The 18,767-nt window shown below is 32.7% G+C and overlaps 2 pseudogenes; both read left to right on the forward strand.

The window, feature by feature from the left end:
- The first annotated feature begins 4,028 nt into the window (after positions 1 to 4,028).
- LOC114739030 (arogenate dehydratase/prephenate dehydratase 1, chloroplastic-like) lies at positions 4,029 to 9,582 on the forward strand (annotated as a pseudogene).
- Positions 9,583 to 13,988: 4,406 nt separating this feature from the next.
- LOC114739031 (5'-adenylylsulfate reductase 3, chloroplastic-like) lies at positions 13,989 to 16,740 on the forward strand (annotated as a pseudogene).
- Positions 16,741 to 18,767: the final 2,027 nt, after the last annotated feature.

Below are 18,767 nucleotides of genomic sequence, written 5' to 3' on the forward strand. Positions count from 1 at the left end.
GACACTTGTGAGGTGTCCATTTCTTGAATTAGACTTCTTTGCTTTTCTAATATTGAAAGGTTCATTGGGTTGATTTGAATCCCTCCATTGTAAAAATTCACTTTTCATCATTCCCTTGCATAAAATGCATGATTAGGCCCATCATTAACACTTTAAGTAGATCGCCATCTCCAGACCATCATTGTTAATTACTATTGCTCAGCATTAATAAAACAAACAAATATAAGCAACCTCGAGAGGATTTGAACCAGGTTACAAACAAAACGACAGGATAAAAAAAAGAGCCACCCTTTCAAATAATATTTCTCATATATTTTTATTCGTGACTCTGATAGGGTGGATTTTATTTTTAATTCTATTTAGAAGTTAGTACATCATTAAATTTTTTAGGTGAACATATAATTTTACATCAACATAAAAATGTATTTATTTTAATATTTTAACCCACCTTCATAGAATATACATACACACACACATATATATTATTAGACAATTCAAAGAAAGCACCCGTGGATAATTAGGGAGTTGATATTAGTCTTATATGTAAAACCTATTTTATATATTTATTAATTTTTTAAAATTAATTTTATTGATATTCTCTTAGTAATAATCAAATATGAGAAGAGGGAAAGAATTAAAAAAAATATTTAGGGTTTTTAGAAAAAAAGTATTATGTTGACTAATTTAAATAATAATTTTAATTTATTTAAATTAGTTAATTAATTTCTACGCTTTGCACGGAGGAATATAATATTTCTGTTCTTTTTCTATGGTGAGCCACATCCCTTACCTACCACCACTAGCAAATTTGGAGAACGGCACGTTATTGTCATTTTTTTGGGGAACTGAATCTCACAAGTCATGCATTACTTTAGCATTGTGACGTGTGTTGTCTAATTGAGATGGTTTCGTTCATACTTTTTTTTTTTAATATATATATATATAACTTTTCTAACTTAACTTGAGGTGTATGGTTCCAAACAATCAATTTTGTTTAATGGAATCAAGTGCATTTTATTCAGTGCAATTTTTTTTTCCGGTTCAGAGTAGGCATTCAGTGCGATTATCACCAGCAAGTTATTTTGCCTAACATATGTATTACATGGAAAAGGGAAAAAAAATTTCAAGCTAAGGATTAAAAAGCTTCAAAAAGGGTCAAGCTCGTGCAACTTATAAGTTATATTTTTTATTTCATCAATAAAAAATATGTGACTTGAGTTATAACAACAACAATAATAATATTCACTCCTGTGCTATTTATAAGCTTTAAATTTGGTCTATTTTATAAGTTTTAATTTAGATTTGTTTTAATATTTAATATATATATTTTAAATATTGTCCTTAATTATTTCTTTCTTATAATATTTTTTACACATTTTTTTATCGTTTTTCTTATTTATTATAAAGGTATATTTAAAAACAAAAGTATATTTCTAACTTATTTATTATTTTTAACTAACTTTAACTAATTATTTATTATTCATAAATTAGTTATTTGAAAATTATAACGATTACGGGAGGGAGTAATAGTTTATTTAGCCGATACATTTTCATATGCTGAACTTACCAACGAGGTTTTTGCAAGCACATCTGGAATGGTTTAACAAAAGTTGTTTTCCAATTAAAAAAAATTTGTTTTAATAATTACATAAAATAATTTTGAAAACATATGTAGATGCGTGTCGCGGCGAATATAGAAATACTCTACTTTAATGAATTATCTTCAACGTCAGATTTCGTTCTAAAAGGTTCTTTTGCCCATTAAAAGTTTTTTTTTTTTAAAAAAAAAGTCTTTTGACTCTAAATATACTTAGTGTATATCTATTAAAATGCTCTTAATTTTCTTTTAAAGAATTTATCCTTGTCCATTCTCGCCAGCCATTCGACTCCTCGCTGAATAAAACATTGGCAAAATTTGTCGTTGGGCATACTTAAAAAAATTATGGTTTTTATTCAGTTTATCCTTTATAGTACTACTCCTCTAGTCCTATTTATAGGATAAAAAAAGAAAATGTTTTTTATCTTATTTATAGAATACTAAGAGAAATTTTTTATATTGATGTACAATTTTATTTCTTATTTATTATTATGTTAATTTGATTTACATGAGGTATAATGTATATTAAATAAGGATAAAGTTGAAAAGTTATTAAATTTTAAATAAGAACTAATAAAATTTAAAGTTTTTTTCAGTCTATATAAAACATATTAAAAATACTTTATAAATAGAATCAGATAAGTACATGCTAAGGAAGTTGCTAGTTGCTGGACAGAGGAGCCCCATTTATAGCTCGCCGTTTTTCCTGAAATTAGTGCATTCCAAATTAATACTTTTGGACCTGTGCTCTCTCTCTAGAGAGAGGGAAAAAAGTATTATATTAATCCTTAATATAAAATATTATTTAATTTTTATTTTGATTCTAGATATAAGATTTCAATTCACTTTATCTTTTATACTAATATATTTTTTTTAAGATAGTTCTTATAATAATGATAATTTTAGCCAATAAATTTGACTAGCAAAGATATTTTATGAAAAATAACACTTTTTTTTTTACAAATAACTAACTTAATTTATTTTTTTAATCTACTCAAATTAGTCAACTAACTTTTATATTACAACTGGAGGTAGTATTTTAAAAGATCCTATAATTGAATAATTTAAATTGTTGGAGATACTATTCGTGAGAAAGAAAATTACATACTACTCTTCTGGTCCTATTTATAAGGTAGAGAGACAAAATATTTTTTTGTCCTGTTTATAGCGCATTAAGAAATTTTTTTTGTATGGATATATAATTTTACCTTTTATTTATTATGATGTTGATTTTGTTTATATGATGTATAATATATATTAAATAAAGATAAAGTTAAAATTTATTGAATTTTAAATTAAAATTAATAAAGTTTAAGGTTTTTGTTATATGAAATATGTTAAAAGTGACTATGATCATAGGAGTATATATTTATATATATTTTGCTAGAATAACTTATATATTGAAAGTTATATCTTTTTTTTGGGCCAAAATTTAGATTAAACCATAACAAACCATTCTTACCCAATAAATCACGACGTGTATATATGTGGAGATTTTGTAGCCTAACAAACACTAAATGCCTTTCCGGTCAAAAAAAAAAAAACACTAAATGCCTTTTTTTTAATTATAAGTTGTGCATTCAAGTCCTAGAGAAGGGTATAATTAATGCATGAATCATAACAAAAAAATATTTTGTATAATTTTTTTAAAACAAGTTTTTATTTTTCTTGCCAGATTAAGACAACTTTTTATTATTAAATATCTCTTCTGTCTAATTCAATTTTATAAGAAGTCTCCTAAAACTTTTTTCCCCATGGTTGTATCGTATTTTTCACAGTCAAATCATTTTACCCCTAGCTCCTAGGAAGTTGTAGAAAACATTAATTATAGTTTAGAAATAAGTCTTCATTAATTGATTAGGACTGGGCAAAAAGAATCTGGTTGGGAGAAAAATGAAAAATATCCCTTATTACAACAAAACATCTTATAGAAATAAAAGGATCGAGTGAGTAACATTCTAAGTTAGTTTCAACGACTCAGATTACTCTCCCTCCCCCACTGAAATTCATTACTTGCCTCTTGCCTTCCATCGATCTGTTTGTGTGTCTGTCTCTCCCACTCCAAAGCACAAAACAGCTCCCGTTACATTCTTCTCGTTCAAGAAAACTTGTATGGCTGACTAGCTTACATTTTGTTCATCTGCCTGATTTTTTCTCTCCCCTGCTAATAAATTTCTATTCTTTTATCCCCAGGAACGATGTTCGATCTCATTGTCAAATTCCCAGAAACTTGTTCCTCCTGACTTACGTTACTTAAAGTGGGGTCCAAACGCCACCATTATCTTGCTTCTCCAATTCCTTGACAATGTCATGCTGAGAATTACCGAATCTCACCTACTAATTCTTCACCTACTACAGACGTTTTTATGGATTTAGACTTTGCTGACTTCCCTGGGACCTTGTTGTAAGGCTTCGCAGGCTGAATTTTCTCATGGCTCTGAAGGGTGTTTCCATCTGGAGTTGTTCTCAAGCTACTCAATTGGGTGTTGCAAATTCCCATTCGGGTAATTCTGGACAGATTGTGAATTTGAGAGGTGACTTTGGGAAATGCCGCAAATGGGAATGCTGTTGTTTGGCTGTTTTAGCTCAGAGAGCTACGACTCCTGTTGAAGATGAGAAGCCAACTATGCCGGTGGTTAAATTTCTGGGCCCAGTGATGGGGCTCATGAAAATGACTCCAAGGGGTTCACAAGGATTTAAACCTGCTTCCTAGTGAGTTATATCTGTTCGGTGTTTCCTACAATGAGCTTTAGCAATTCCAATTTTCAAGCTTTAATGGCGTGCAGAGAATGATTTTTCTGATTCCTCGTTCTTCATGGACAGCCACGAATATTGGCCAGCATATCTGGAATTAACATTTGGGGACCATTGTGAAAAATAGTTTTCGTTTTGCATATAATTTTGTGCTTGAATGAAGGAATTCCTTAGGACGTCAAAGCATGTCATGTTTAATCGCATGAATATGTTCGCCCATAGGATATTCGCATGGTACCAGCATTGAACTGATTCCTTTTGCTAGTGAACTTATTTTAACCTCTAAATTCTCTTATAAGGATATTCGAGGACTTTCCTGTGGTTTAAATTGTTTGATTATAGTAAAACTATTTATAGCCCTCCACCGAACAATTTAAACTTTTAATTGAAGTACTATATGGTATTAGAGCCTTATGAGCAACTGACCAGGGGTTCTATCATCGCTTGCCCTCATTGAGTTTTAGCCTAAGGTATTGCGAGGTATTCTTCGTTTGCACCTTTTTTAACAGCATAATCTTTTGAACTGAGGTGATCATTGACAAAAACCCATGCAAGAGTAATAATGTTGCACGTAGATAACTAATTGTAGTTTTCTTTCAACCCTCTTGCATGCTCTCAGCTGATGACTTTTTCCTCATCTCTTTATCTGTTGATAACTGACATATGATGATGGAAGAAAAGTCCTTCTGACTAAAAGAAGATCTGAATCATGCAGATGGGACTTTAAGGGACAGGAATATTGAAAATCTGTTTTTGTTTTTCCCCAACCGGGTGGGTGGGGGGTGGCCTAATGCCTCATGTTCTTAACTTTGTGCTCTCTCTCCCACTTATTCTTTGTTGTTCTGCTACGTTCCTTCATCGTCTGTTGAATCAAGTATTTGGAATTAAGAAGGAAGCGAAAACTAAACCAAAAAGAAAGCTTGTTGTGATGCTATTTTTTCTTCTTGTATATGATAGACAAAGATACATGCCACAACCAACACAAATTCTTTATCCGAAACATTTAGTGTGTTGTACAACACTAAATTTTGTTCATGTTTAAACCATTTACATTGCTTGTGGATTCATTTTGGTAATCTGAGTCATAATGGTTATGCTATCTGGATTTTCCTCATAGTTGCTGTCAAAGTTCTTGACAAGATGCAATAGGATCAACTCAGCTCATTGTTGTTTTAAGTTATGAATTTGATCACAGTGGCAAATTTCAGTTTTATAATCTTTGAGCCCATGCAACCAATCGATTATGGGATACTTTGGCTAACTACAATTGTATTCTCCATGTAATATGTAATTTGGATTATGCCAGGTTTCGTCAAGCTTGATTTTTGAAGTTAAATGAATAGGTTTAGAAATCATGTGAGTCTACAGTTTTATGCCCTAATTATCTAAATTCACTAATCACCATGCAGTCATGCATGCATGCACAGTAACAAAATGATTGTATAATAATGAATACAGTATACACATGCTGTGCTACCAATAAGTGATTTGAACAATTTCCTTGTTGTGGCTTACCTTGTGAATGATCATGGAATTACTCTATTTGCAGAGCCATTGACAGCTAATGACGTTTCTTCTTCTCCAAGTGATGGATCAAAGGTGCGTGTTGCATATCAGGTATGTATATTATGCTCGCTAATTCCTTTTCAATTAGAAGATCCATGTCATTATTGCAACCATTGCTAACTTGGCAAATGCTTCATTTAGGGTCTTCCTGGGGCATATAGTGAGGATGCAGCTTTGAAGGCATATCCAAAATGTGAGACTGTTCCTTGTGATGAATTTGAAGTTGCATTCAAGGTTTTCATACTTGTTCCTTATTTCTCTATCTCTCTAATTGATACCCTACTAATCACTGTTGTTGTATTGATATTATATTCCTTTCTCAGGCAGGTTGAGTTATGGATAGTGGATAAAGCTGTTCTACCCATTGAAAATTCTGTTGGTGGAAGCATCCACCGTAATTATGATTTGCTTCTTCGCCATAGGCTGCACATTGTTGGAGAGGTGCAGTTGCAAGTTAATCACTGCCTCTTAGGCTTGCCTGGTGTGAAAACGGAGGAGCTCAAACGTGTTGTGAGTCATCCTCAGGTTAGCTGTTATTTTCACTATATCCCCCTTTCTTTTCCATTTGATAGAGTGGGACTTGACCATGCATAATGCTTCCTATTTTGATCACACTGTAGGGGCACCTAGTTTCATGCTTTAAGATCCCAGCTATATCAAGTAGTACAGTTTATTGGATTAGATCAATTAGGTTTCTTCATTGTTCTTCTGCGTGATAGTAATTTTTCAATTGAAATACTTGCCAATCTCAGTGTTTCATTTCTAAACAAGGTCTATGGTTCACAGACTTTTAAACAGCCAATTTTATTGTGAAAAGAGATTACCTTTTCTGTTGATAACAAAATACTCGAGTATAGGTATTTCAATTTTTAGGCATTTTTTCCCTGGCATGCAGGCTCTGGCTCAATGCGAGGTGATGCTTAACAACTTACATGTTATCAAAGTTGGTTCACCTGATACAGCTGGGGCTGCTCGGGTACAATACCAAAATTTTTTATGGGCCATTGAAAGCAAAAATTACCCGTATTATCGGACAATATGACCTAACACTTAGGATGCTTGAACAGACAGTGGCCTCCAATGGAATTAGAGACACTGGAGCTATTGCAAGTGCCAGAGCTGCCAAACTTTATGGCCTAAACATTCTTGCAGAAAATGTCCAGGTTAGACTTTATTTACAGGTTTTGGAAGAGCAGGCTCCCAGAATGTATGGTCTGAAGGGATGCTTTTCTTACATTAGAACATGCTTTTTTTGCATACAAGTGTATTAGATGCCATATCATTTGAACTTGATTTGGCAGTTGGCTCTTCATGGAAAATATTCAAAACTATCGTTTGTGTTTCTAGCTTATAATTTAACTGGATGCGATTTAATTATTTAATTGTTTTCTACATGCTGTTTGTGATCTCTTAAAACGAGCTATCATCACACTTGCCCATCTGGAATGAACAAGACATTATAATTTTCCCACTATTGGGTTGGGTTCTGCAAGGAAGTTGATAACATGGCATTCATCCTTTGGCATAGCATTTACATTTTAATTATGGAACTACTATAACGTTCTATTTCAATTTTTTTGGTGCCGTTTTGCCAATACCTAATCATCCTTCCGTTTTCTCCCTGTCATCATGGAAGCTTATATTCTCAAGAACTGAAGCACCAGGGAAAAGGAAGCCCAATTTCTTCTTAATTTTGCCTCCCTTTTTTTTTTTGCTGATCCTTTTTCTCCATTGAATTTTTCAATTTCGGAATCATCTTGATATAAAATTTGTTGATTGTTTGTGGAATACTTAAATATCTCAACCAGAATAATCAAATTGTGGCATGTATCATAAATCGGAAAGTATATTTTTGAGTTGTGACTTATAAAGCATGAGGACCATTTATTTGATATTTTGAAGCCATACTGCCATAGGGATCAGATTAATGCCAATTAAACACAAAGGCTAAATGGCTAATTCGCTAAAACTTTAAGGACTAAAAGTTGTGTTTTTCCTAATTTTTATTAAAACATGTTTAGTAGTAGCGAGGTCAAAATTGAACTGAGTGCTGACAATTTGCCGTCTATCTAGGATGATGATGATAATATTTCACGTTTTCTGATCCTTGCAAGGGAGCCTGTAATTCCAGGAACTGAACAGACATAAGGTAAGAGAATTAGTTTTTGATATGTGCATTTATACGAACTTCCTGATGAATCATGACTTCTTCCCCTTCAGACTAGTATTGTTTTCAGTCTGGAAGAAGGTCCTGGTGTCCTTTTCAAAGCTTTGGCAGTTTTTGCTTTGAGGGACATTAATTTATCAAAGGTGAGCCATATAAAAACTGGTTTTCCTATTTTGAGCTTCAGTTTTGAAACACTCATTCACTCCAGTTACACATGTTCCTGGTGTAATTTCAGATAGAGAGTCGTCCACAGCTGCAACGTCCATTGAGGGTGGTTGATGATTCATCAAATCAAGGAAGAGCCAGGTTAGTAGTAGATTTTTGCCCCATAATTTTGATTTTTGACAGTAGAATTAAGTATTTAGATTTTGAGTTCAGATGCAGTGATTAGTGATGCATAACCGACCAGCCTTTATGAAGACAAAATGGGAGGATGAGGTGGACTATATAACTTGAGATGGAAGGAATTTGAGGGAGTTCATGATTTGTAGATCATTAGGTCACTTTATTTACTCAATACTAGATTGTAACGATAACAAGGGTTTACTCTTGGGTGGAAAAATTATATTTCTAACTACTTGGTTCAGAAATATGAAAGAAATAAGTGTTAAGAGACTGGGCATTGGTCTTACTTTATGAATATGATCTAATGATTCTGGTATATGATTCAACTTTTTTGGTGGCAGGTACTTTGACTACCTCTTCTACATCGACTTTGAAGCTTCTATGGCAGAACCTCGTGCACAATTTGCTTTAGGACAATTACAGGTCAGCCTTTATATCCTGGAGGCTCAGAATTCATTTTTGGTTTCATGTAGGGACTTGTATCATTATGTCAAATCTTGTCATTTTTCTACATTCCATTCCAATTGCCAAAACTTTTCAGCTTGTCCATGAAATTTACTTTGTGGTCTACTCTTTGCAATCCTATCACCCTCTTAAACCTGGGTGAGGATATTTGACTTTTAATTGATCAAGATTATCTATATTTACTCCTGTATGTCCTCCATTATTTTCGGGTATTAATGTGCAAGTGCTGGATGTCTTGACAACATATAACGTAGAGAATAAATTTTGTCTGCCTCTTATCTTCCAAGGTTGTAGCGTTCATTTGACGAAGTTTATGGTTAAACCAGAGATTCACAATCACAGAAACTGACAGATTAAACTCTCTCCTGCTCATCATGCTTGAACCAAAAGCATGTGGTAAGTTGTTGCTGAGGAATCAGGAATCAGCAATCAGCATGACAGCTGAAAAAGCTCTGCAAAGCTGTAACTTTTTGCTATGTTAAATTCTTGTGCTCCATCTATGTAAAACAGAAAACATAATCATTGAATGATTTAAGTGGTAACTTTTAACTGCAATTAGTTCCTGTCAGTCTTGAAATGTGACTATATTAACTTAATCTGTAACTTAAATGGTCGTATTTTTTTATTTCAGGATTTGCAAGTTTTCTTCGTGTTCTTGGTTGTTATCCTATGGATACAGTATGATTGAGGCTGAATGCCTGAACAAGGAGTAGAAGAAGTATATGCTGTAAATTTTACTGATCTGGGGCAAAAGCCATTACCATCAGATGTTTCTGAATCAGAGTGAAGTGAACCAATACCCTTACAGAGTTTTCCAGTTTCTTCATAGTCCCTTGTGGAGCTGCTTTCTGCTTTGTCTTCGGGGCATCATCATAGTTGTAATCCAAGGCGTCAAAGCTGATACAGAAGGTAGAAAGTTTATACATATGGCTTTTAATTTAGAGCATTGATTTAGATTTTTAAATTCCTATAAGAACTTGGCTTCAGTCGCTAAACCAAACTTCATTTGTAGGATAATACATATATTTTCAATAAATAATGGTTGCAATCGGGGAATTTTAATTCCATCTACTTGATATTTTAACTCTCAGCGTAAAAAAAATGGAAACAAGAAGAAAAAAACGCAAGTGACCAACATGAATGTTCATCATGGTAATATTTTTATAACAGCATTTAATTATATTAATCAAATAATCAAGGGAGAATCCACAAACTAAATCACAAATAAAGAATTTTTTCAAAAACGTGTATTATGACCAGACCTAATTTGAGATTTAATAATCTTAAGCTTCTTTTGCGATTCTCCTAATAATCAATCAATGTATTTTTTCAGTCCTAAATATAAAACTCTTATATACAGTTTTATATTTAGAATCGGAGGAATGTGTGTAAAACAGATTTTTCTTGTTATGGGATCAACTAAAATAGAATCTTTGGAACAGTTGTTTCGCTATCAATGTTTGTCTCGAGAACCTTTTTTTTTTATTTAAAATTCCTCCTTATTGGGTTCTTCTTTTTCTTATGACCCGTATTTGTTCTAAGGAATCTGATTCATTTAATATGTAATGGTAAATGTTTAATAGTTTTTTTTTTGTGCCACCAAATATTATGGTAGTTTTGTAGTTGTACATGACCATTCTTCTCGCCCAACATAATTATTGTAATTTTGCGGCCAAGACAGTTGTTGGAATGACAATTAACGATTAATAAAAATAACGCTTAGTTGGAACTCCTAACGTTTGAATCTTGATCACTTTTCTTGTTACATTATTTGAGAAGGGGATGCTTGAAAACAAGTCACACTATTTGTAATTGTTTATTGTAAATCTTATATGCTAAATCAAAAGTTATTAATTTCAAATTACTATGTAAGGAATTATTATTTTTTTAAACGAAAGGTCACGGTGGTGCAAGAAAAAGATTAATACTACCTATGATTCTAAGTATAGGAGCCGGATAAGGAATTCACCTTAATTCTAAACAATAGGATCTCAATTTACTTTGCATCTTAAATTTATTTTTTTGTGTGTGTAAAGTATACCTGTTGGTTGTGCGCATAAGGGGAATATCAATCAAGATGCTGTTTCGATCCACATAATTCAAGAGAATAGTTTAATATATTTGTTACAAATAATCAGTTTAACTAATTTTTTTAATATTTATAAACTTTTTATTTAGTTCTGATATTAAGAATGGGGTAAGTAAATATCAACAATTAAAATATCCCTACAACTTAATAGGTGTTAATGTGTTAGGAATCTTAAAGGCAATAATTTGCCATTGATATGATATAATGAATAAGCTAATCAACATATATCATGTGAAGATATAATAGTAGAAGAATTTTATACTACCTCCAATCCTAATTATAAGATCCAATTGACTAATTTGTGGAGATTAAGGAAAGAAGTTAAGTTAGTTATTTATAATAAATATGTGTTGTTTTTCCTAAAATATCCTTACTAATCAATTATATTGGCTAGAACTATAATTATTAGAATGACTACCTTAGAAAAAAATAATAAATATGAGAAATAAATAGATTAAACTCTTATATTTAGGATCAAAATAAAAATCAAACAGAATCTCATATAAAAACCAGAGCCAGTATATTTTTGGAAAACAAGTGGAAAGTTGAAAGCAACAAGGGAGAATGGAATCGCAATTACTGGCATGTTCTCTTGTGAGCGAGTTGAGTTTTTGGGGGATCTAAGAATTTGTCGCTTTCATCACCAAAAAAAAAACACAAGAATTTTGTCGCTTGTGCAAGTGTCTTTGTCCGCCCTCTGGGCTCTTCAAGGGTTTTTTTTTTCTCTTCTTTTTTTTTTTTATTTTTAGTACTTTTCAACTGAGGGTTTTTCCAAAGGTTAAATCTTTTTTGTCTAATGAAAAGCCCTTATATTTAGTAATAATACTCCCTCCGTTTTATTATAAGAGACAAATAACCGAAATACGTTGATCAAAAAACAGTTAAAATTAGTTAAGAACAATTAATGTGTAAAAAGTATAATTTTTTTCCAAAAATACCCTCATTAATAAAGAGAGAGTATGAGAGAGAAAAATTAAATTATTCAAAGAAAGAGAAGTGTGAGGAGGGAGAAAGAGTGTGAGTTGGAGATAATAAATATGGGTAAAATAGTAAATCAACACAAAAAAAGTAGAGACAACTTGTAAGTGTCTCTTATATATAGGAACAGCCATAAGCATCAAATGTCTCTTATAATAAGGAACAGAGGGAGTAATATTTTAAATGAGATTATCTACATTTAAAAAAACAAAAAAAAGCTTTTTCTTTATCCTCATTCTTGTTCGCGGTTATTCTCCTTCTAGATGGGGAGAAAAATATATGAGTAAATGACAAAATGATCTCGCCAAATAGCCTAATTCTAATAAAGCTTATAAAATTTTTGTGAAATTAACTTTTTTGAAATAATCTAACTACCTTTGCATTAAAAAAACAAACTTTTACCATCAGCCGCCGTCGCCAGTGCTTAGGAAAAATATTATTCAATAATAAATTTATCAAAATTAGGTCATTTTGCCAAATTATTTTGTCATTTATTTTCAAATGATTTTTTTGGCCAGTGATTTTCAATGATCATCACACGTCTTCCTTCCATTTTAAATTCTGTCCATTTTGTTCTTGAATATACGTATTTATCGCCAACTCTTGTTTATACTAAAACATATTCATTTTACTCTACGAGGAAAACTTAACTATCAATTTTCACCAAAAAAATGAACTATCAGTTTGAATTACGCGAAATAAGGAAAGCGTAGAATTTGAGGCCGTCGGTGTCGGCGACCCGTGCTTCTTTGAACCACAAGATGATCATAAGCTTCCAACAAAAAGGACGGAGAAAGTCAAAAAAAATATATGAAATGGATTGCAACACAACCACACTTGGCCTATACTGCCATCACTTTTTAATATACTAATTTTTTTTTTTTTAAATATAATATTTTAATTATTTTTTTAAAAATAATTTTTTTAATAATGATAGTTTTAGTCAATAAATTTGATTCCTATTTATTATAAATAACTAACTTAACTTATTTTTTTAATATATTCAAATTAGTCAATTAGCTATTATATTTAGGATCGGGGTAAAACCATCATTATTTCTCGCCACTCTTGATCTCTAACATAACAATTAACTCTCATTTATTGTTATCATAAAATTACCTCCTCTTGGCTAATGTTATACTACTAACATTTAATTTTTAATATTACAACTATTTAATTAATTTGAATAGATTAATAAATGTAACATTTCTAAAATAATATTATCTCGAAACTTTAATATAAGAGTTGGCTGACTAATTTGAACAGATTAATAAAGTTAGTTAAGTTAGTTATTTATAATAAATAAGTATTGTCTTTTCTAAAATATCTTTACTAATCAAACATATTAGATAGCACTACTACAAAACTTTTAACATATGCAACAATTCTAAAGGCTACCTTAAAATATATATATATAAGAGACAAAATTGATTATGTATTATATTTAAAACTAAATTAAAAGTCAAAATAGCTCTTATATTAAGAATGGAAGATAATATATAACATTAAATTTTATGTCCATTTATAAGTTAAATAAATTAGTTTAAAATAATAAATATGATAAATATGATAAATTTTATTTAACAAAAATAAATTAAGATATTATATTTAAAATAAAATAGAATACTTCACTCATCAGGTTAAGAACATGAGGGAGGGTTTTTCAAATTATAGTCACGTATAATATTATTTAACTCTTCATCTTATTCCCAAAAAGAAATCATTCTTAATAATTCTCTCTAACATTAAAAAATTATCATCAATCATCAATCAATCAACATCTGATTAATAAAGGAGGGTGCAGCACCGTAGAAGAATCCGGGAAACGAGAGAGCGGCTCTTGCAGCCTCAAACCTCGCCGCCTGACCTGACCTGACGGAAGCCATGAGCCATGGGTTTCCTCTCAACCAATGCCCCATCGCCACGTGAGCGCAAGCATCTATCCCAAAATTGCGTCCAGGTTCAATGAACCTCAAACTTCCTCTTGGCCGAGTTTGCTCTCCTCCTCCTTTTTATAGACACCCGCCCTTGCCGCTCATTGCCAAGAACACTAATTGCAATTAGTTGCTTTAGATTCCAAAGGTCTCTAATCATGGCGCTTGCTGTTACCTCTTCTTCTTCAACCGCGGTTTCTAATTCCAGTTTCCCGCGTTTCAGTTCTTCCTCTGACCTTAAAGGTTTGAATCATTTTTCGTCATTTTCGGAATCAATCGCTCCTTAGTGTTGTAAGTTTTTATAGGTTAGATGCGTAATGTTGGGTTCTAATGCGTTAATTTTCATTTTCAGCCTCGCAATTTGGCTCCTTTCATATTTTGGATAAACCACATGCTTCATCCGGTGCTGTGAATTTGTCGCACAGGCACGGCCTGGTGAAACCCGTATGCGCTGAACCTCAACGGAAGGATTCAGTTGTGCCCCTAGCAGCAGCTACCTTTGCTCCTGGTACTTGTCTTGTGGTGTAAATTTATTCGTAATTTTCAATGAAAATTTTATTCTTTACGGGAGATGATTGCTTGTGGAAACCAGCTTTAACCAATTTGAATGTGCTGACGATTTTCTCTGCGTGATTTGCAGAGCAGAGGTAGATGAGCAAGTAGAGTTAGATTATGAGCAATTGGCTTCAGACCTTGAAAATGCTTCCCCTCTTGAGATAATGGATAAGGCCTTGGAACAATTTGGCAACGATATAGCTATTGCTTTCAGGTAGCTATTACGATCCTTTCAAGTGTGACTTTTCCAAAAATTGTCCGTCTCTTGATGAATAATGTCGTTTTTTGTTCTGCGCTCTGATCATGTCAATTCCTTCTGAAAATTAACTTTATACGTTATCTTTCATGACAGTTAAAGTCCAAACTTGCTACCTTGTTGAAGTAGCCACGCTAATAAAAATTCTTTCTTGCGATCTAAATTCTACTGACAACAACTGATCTTAGTCAAAATTGAGATAAAAATGCGCAACTTTTTCTTGGTGAATGATTTATCTCTTTTCCATGAAGTAGTTTCATATCTACCTAAGATCCATATCTTGTCTTCTGTTTCCAAACAAATATGTGGTTACTGTTTGAACCCCGCAGATGCTATAAATCCATGTAATTACAGAATCTCCCAATCTTTTATCTAGATTGTAATGATAAGCTTTGCTTTGCAGTGGTGCTGAAGACGTAGCTTTAATTGAGTACGCCCATTTAACGGGTCGCCCCTTTAGGGTGTTCAGTCTGGATACCGGGAGACTAAACCCAGAAACTTATAGGCTCTTTGATGCAGTTGAGAAGCATTATATATTCATATCGAGTACATGTTCCCTGATGCCGTTGAGGTTCAGGCATTAGTAAGAAGTAAGGGACTCTTCTCATTCTATGAGGATGGGCACCAAGAGTGCTGCCGAGTGAGGAAAGTAAGACCCTTGAGGAGGGCCCTTAAGGGCCTCAGGGCATGGATCACTGGGCAGAGGAAAGATCAATCTCCCGGAACAAGGTCCGAGATCCCTGTTGTTCAGGTTGATCCAGTTTTCGAAGGTCTGGATGGTGGAATCGGTAGCCTGGTAAAGTGGAACCCAGTGGCTAACGTGAAAGGTCATGACATATGGAACTTCCTTAGGACCATGAATGTGCCTGTTAATGCATTGCATTCACAAGGATACGTTTCAATTGGTTGTGAGCCATGCACAAGGCCAGTTTTACCCGGGCAACATGAAAGGGAGGGAAGATGGTGGTGGGAAGATGCCAAAGCCAAGGAGTGTGGTCTTCACAAAGGAAATATCAAACACAGGAAGATGCTGCCCACCATGGTGGGAATGAAAATGGCACTGCCCATGCAAATGCCACGGTGGGTGACATTTTTAACTCCCAGAGTGTGGTCAACTTGAGCAGGACTGGAATTGAGAATCTGGTCAAATTGGAGAACCGAAAAGAGCCATGGCTTGTTGTGCTTTATGCACCATGGTGCCCCTTCTGCCAGGTATACTTTGTTCCCAAAACATTCCATTATATTAAAATCTATCTTACACGGGTTGTTTTAGAAATTAGAATGAAGCATTCATCACCTGATAGTTTTTTTTCCCGAATTTTGACAGGCCATGGAGGAATCTTATGTTGACTTGGCTGATAAGCTAGAAGGATCAGGGATTAAGGTTGGTAAGTTCAGATCAGATGGAGAGCACAAGGATTTTGCAAAACAACAATTGGATCTAGGAAGCTTTCCCACGATACTGTTCTTCCCAAAACATTCTTCTCGGCCAATTAAATATCCTTCTGAGAAGAGAGACGTTGATTCATTGTTGGCCTTCGTCAATGCCCTGCGATGATGAAATATAAATCAAGCAATCAATAAACCGTTGATTGTTTGGGTTTTCAATTCAAGCAAAAGTATGTGGACAAGTTTACCTCGTATAGCATTCATGATCGTCCATTCAGATTTTTGGTGACTTGTGATGATGTGGGAAGGGCAAGTTTTGACTCAAATTTAGCGAAAGAAATTGGGTTATCTGTTTATGTATATTTTAGAGGAGTTCTCTTTCTTGCAATGTTCGATTGTAGCAAGGATCCTGTGAAGAGAAGATTATTGCTGCTTTCTAAATAAACGGTCATTGTTACGCCCTCCCTTCTTGCTCTACTAGGAAACTTACAAACTGAAGTTGGTTTTACCAAATTTCTTTGTATAGACGCAAAGTTGAATTACCGCTACGGCTCTACTTACCCCCGCCTTTTGTAACGTCAAAATGCGCAAACTTGCTGGAGGAAAGGTGAGTGTTAAAAATTCTGAGGATTGATTGCATGACTGTTCATACGCCAATGGTAATAGACAATTACAGCATTATCTAATTAGATATTCGGCCTGTTTGGCCAAGCGTTGGGAGGGCAACAAGGATTTTTTTAAAAAAGCATAAGCCCAATTGAAGAATTTGTGCTGTTTGGCTTAGCAATTGAACAATTTGGTTTTTGTATGAAAAGCTACAATAAATTATAAGCTAAAATTAACAATTTATAATTTATAGCTTATGACTTATAACTTTTGAAACATAGAGAGAGAATAAGAAATTTATTATTTTATTTGGGGGTGTTTGGATAGAGTTAAAATCATGATTTTAAAAATGCTTTTATAATATACGAAGTAAATATATGAAAGAGTTTATCTTGATTTGAGAAAAAGTATTTTTTTAAAGCACTTTTTAAAGGAGCCAAACACCCTCTTGTTTCTTATTATAAGCCTCAAATAACTAATTTGTAGATAACAAAAAATCAATTAAAATTAGTTGAAAGTAATAAATAAGTTAAAAATATACTTTCGTTTTTAAATATACTCCTAGAAATATATTTTTATTTTCAAATATATCCTTATAATAAATAACAAATAATAAAAGAAAATATATGAGATCAACATGAGCTTATAAATAATTTGGAAAAATTATTTTTTAATAATGTTTATTATTTATTAAAACTCATAGCTATTTTGATAATTTTATAAACAAACTTACTTTTACCTAATCATAACCCAAACAACTTTTTATCAATTTCATTTTTCAAACTAGTTTCTCTGAACTCCAATCCAATCACATTTTAGCTTATCTAATTTAACTTTTACCAACTTCACTTTTCAAAAGCTACTTTTCTAATCGCCGGTGCAAACGGACCTATTGTTTGATATTAACGTTAGAGACATCGTGGTTATGGTAATTACTCGGCATTTTCCAAACATAAAAACATCGGGGACGGAGAAAGAATTTATTTCTTGCTCGCAAGAAGCTAATCGGAAATATTTGTTGTGAATAGTTTTTAATATTTGAACATTAACCATTTTGTAAAATAAGAATCTAATCCCCGTGCATCATTCTGGTCAATGAATCTCAATTCTATTATTGTTCCATGCCAAGACTCGTTCTGGCAGTTTCTAGTAAAAAAAACAAAATCATTGCGTTCAGCTAATGCTAGTTGTTTTGGTTTATTTAAAAAAATTATTGGATTCACCGGTTCAGCTAGTGCTAAACTTGTTCGAATGTGATCCTTTCTTTTTTGTTTTGGACCCTAGTTCGAATATGATCCCACTTATTAAGAACTTCGAATATTGTCAATGGTTTTTATGCGGAACCAAGTACGATTCTTTTGCATGGTCACAACCCCAAAAAAAAAAAAAAGAGTTATCATCCTTAGTCCTTACGGTGGTTGAGAGCAACGGGGATCCTTCCCTTTTTTTTTTGGTCTTTGTTTTTGTCTTGGGGGGGGGGGTGAGTGGGTGGTTGTGTTTGATTCTTAGATATTTCTATGACATGAACCATTTATAATTAAATGATACTCCCCGGTCCTAATTATAAGACCCAATTGACTTATTTGAGGAGATTAAGGAAGTAAGTTAAGTTGGTTATTTATAATAAATAAGTGTTGTTATTCCTAAAATATCTTTGCTAATTAAGTATATTGGCTAAAACTATCATTATTAGAAGGATTATCTTGGAAAAAAAATACATAATATAAGAGAGAAAATGGATTGGGTCTTATAATTAGGACCAAATAAAAAGTCAAATTGGGTCTTATAATAAGGACCGGAGGCGTATGAAACATGGGAGTATTTTGATAATTTTAAACCACCTTTTTTTAATAATTTGAGTTGTGTGGCGCTTAAGACTAATATTTCTTTTCTTTTTTTTAAATCACCGACTAGTACACCCATTAACGGGGAAAAAGTATGTTCCAATGTTTCCCTGGTCAAGTACTTATTATTGTCCCAACACAAATAATGAAAAAATTGTTTGAGTTTGACTTATTTAATTTTATATTAATAAATAATAATATCACACCCACAAGCATATCAAT

This window comes from Neltuma alba, unplaced genomic scaffold (assembly GCF_004799145.2).
Source record: "Neltuma alba isolate B1F8T4 unplaced genomic scaffold, ASM479914v2 tig00013745_pilon, whole genome shotgun sequence".
Taxonomy (NCBI): Eukaryota; Viridiplantae; Streptophyta; class Magnoliopsida; order Fabales; family Fabaceae; genus Neltuma; species Neltuma alba.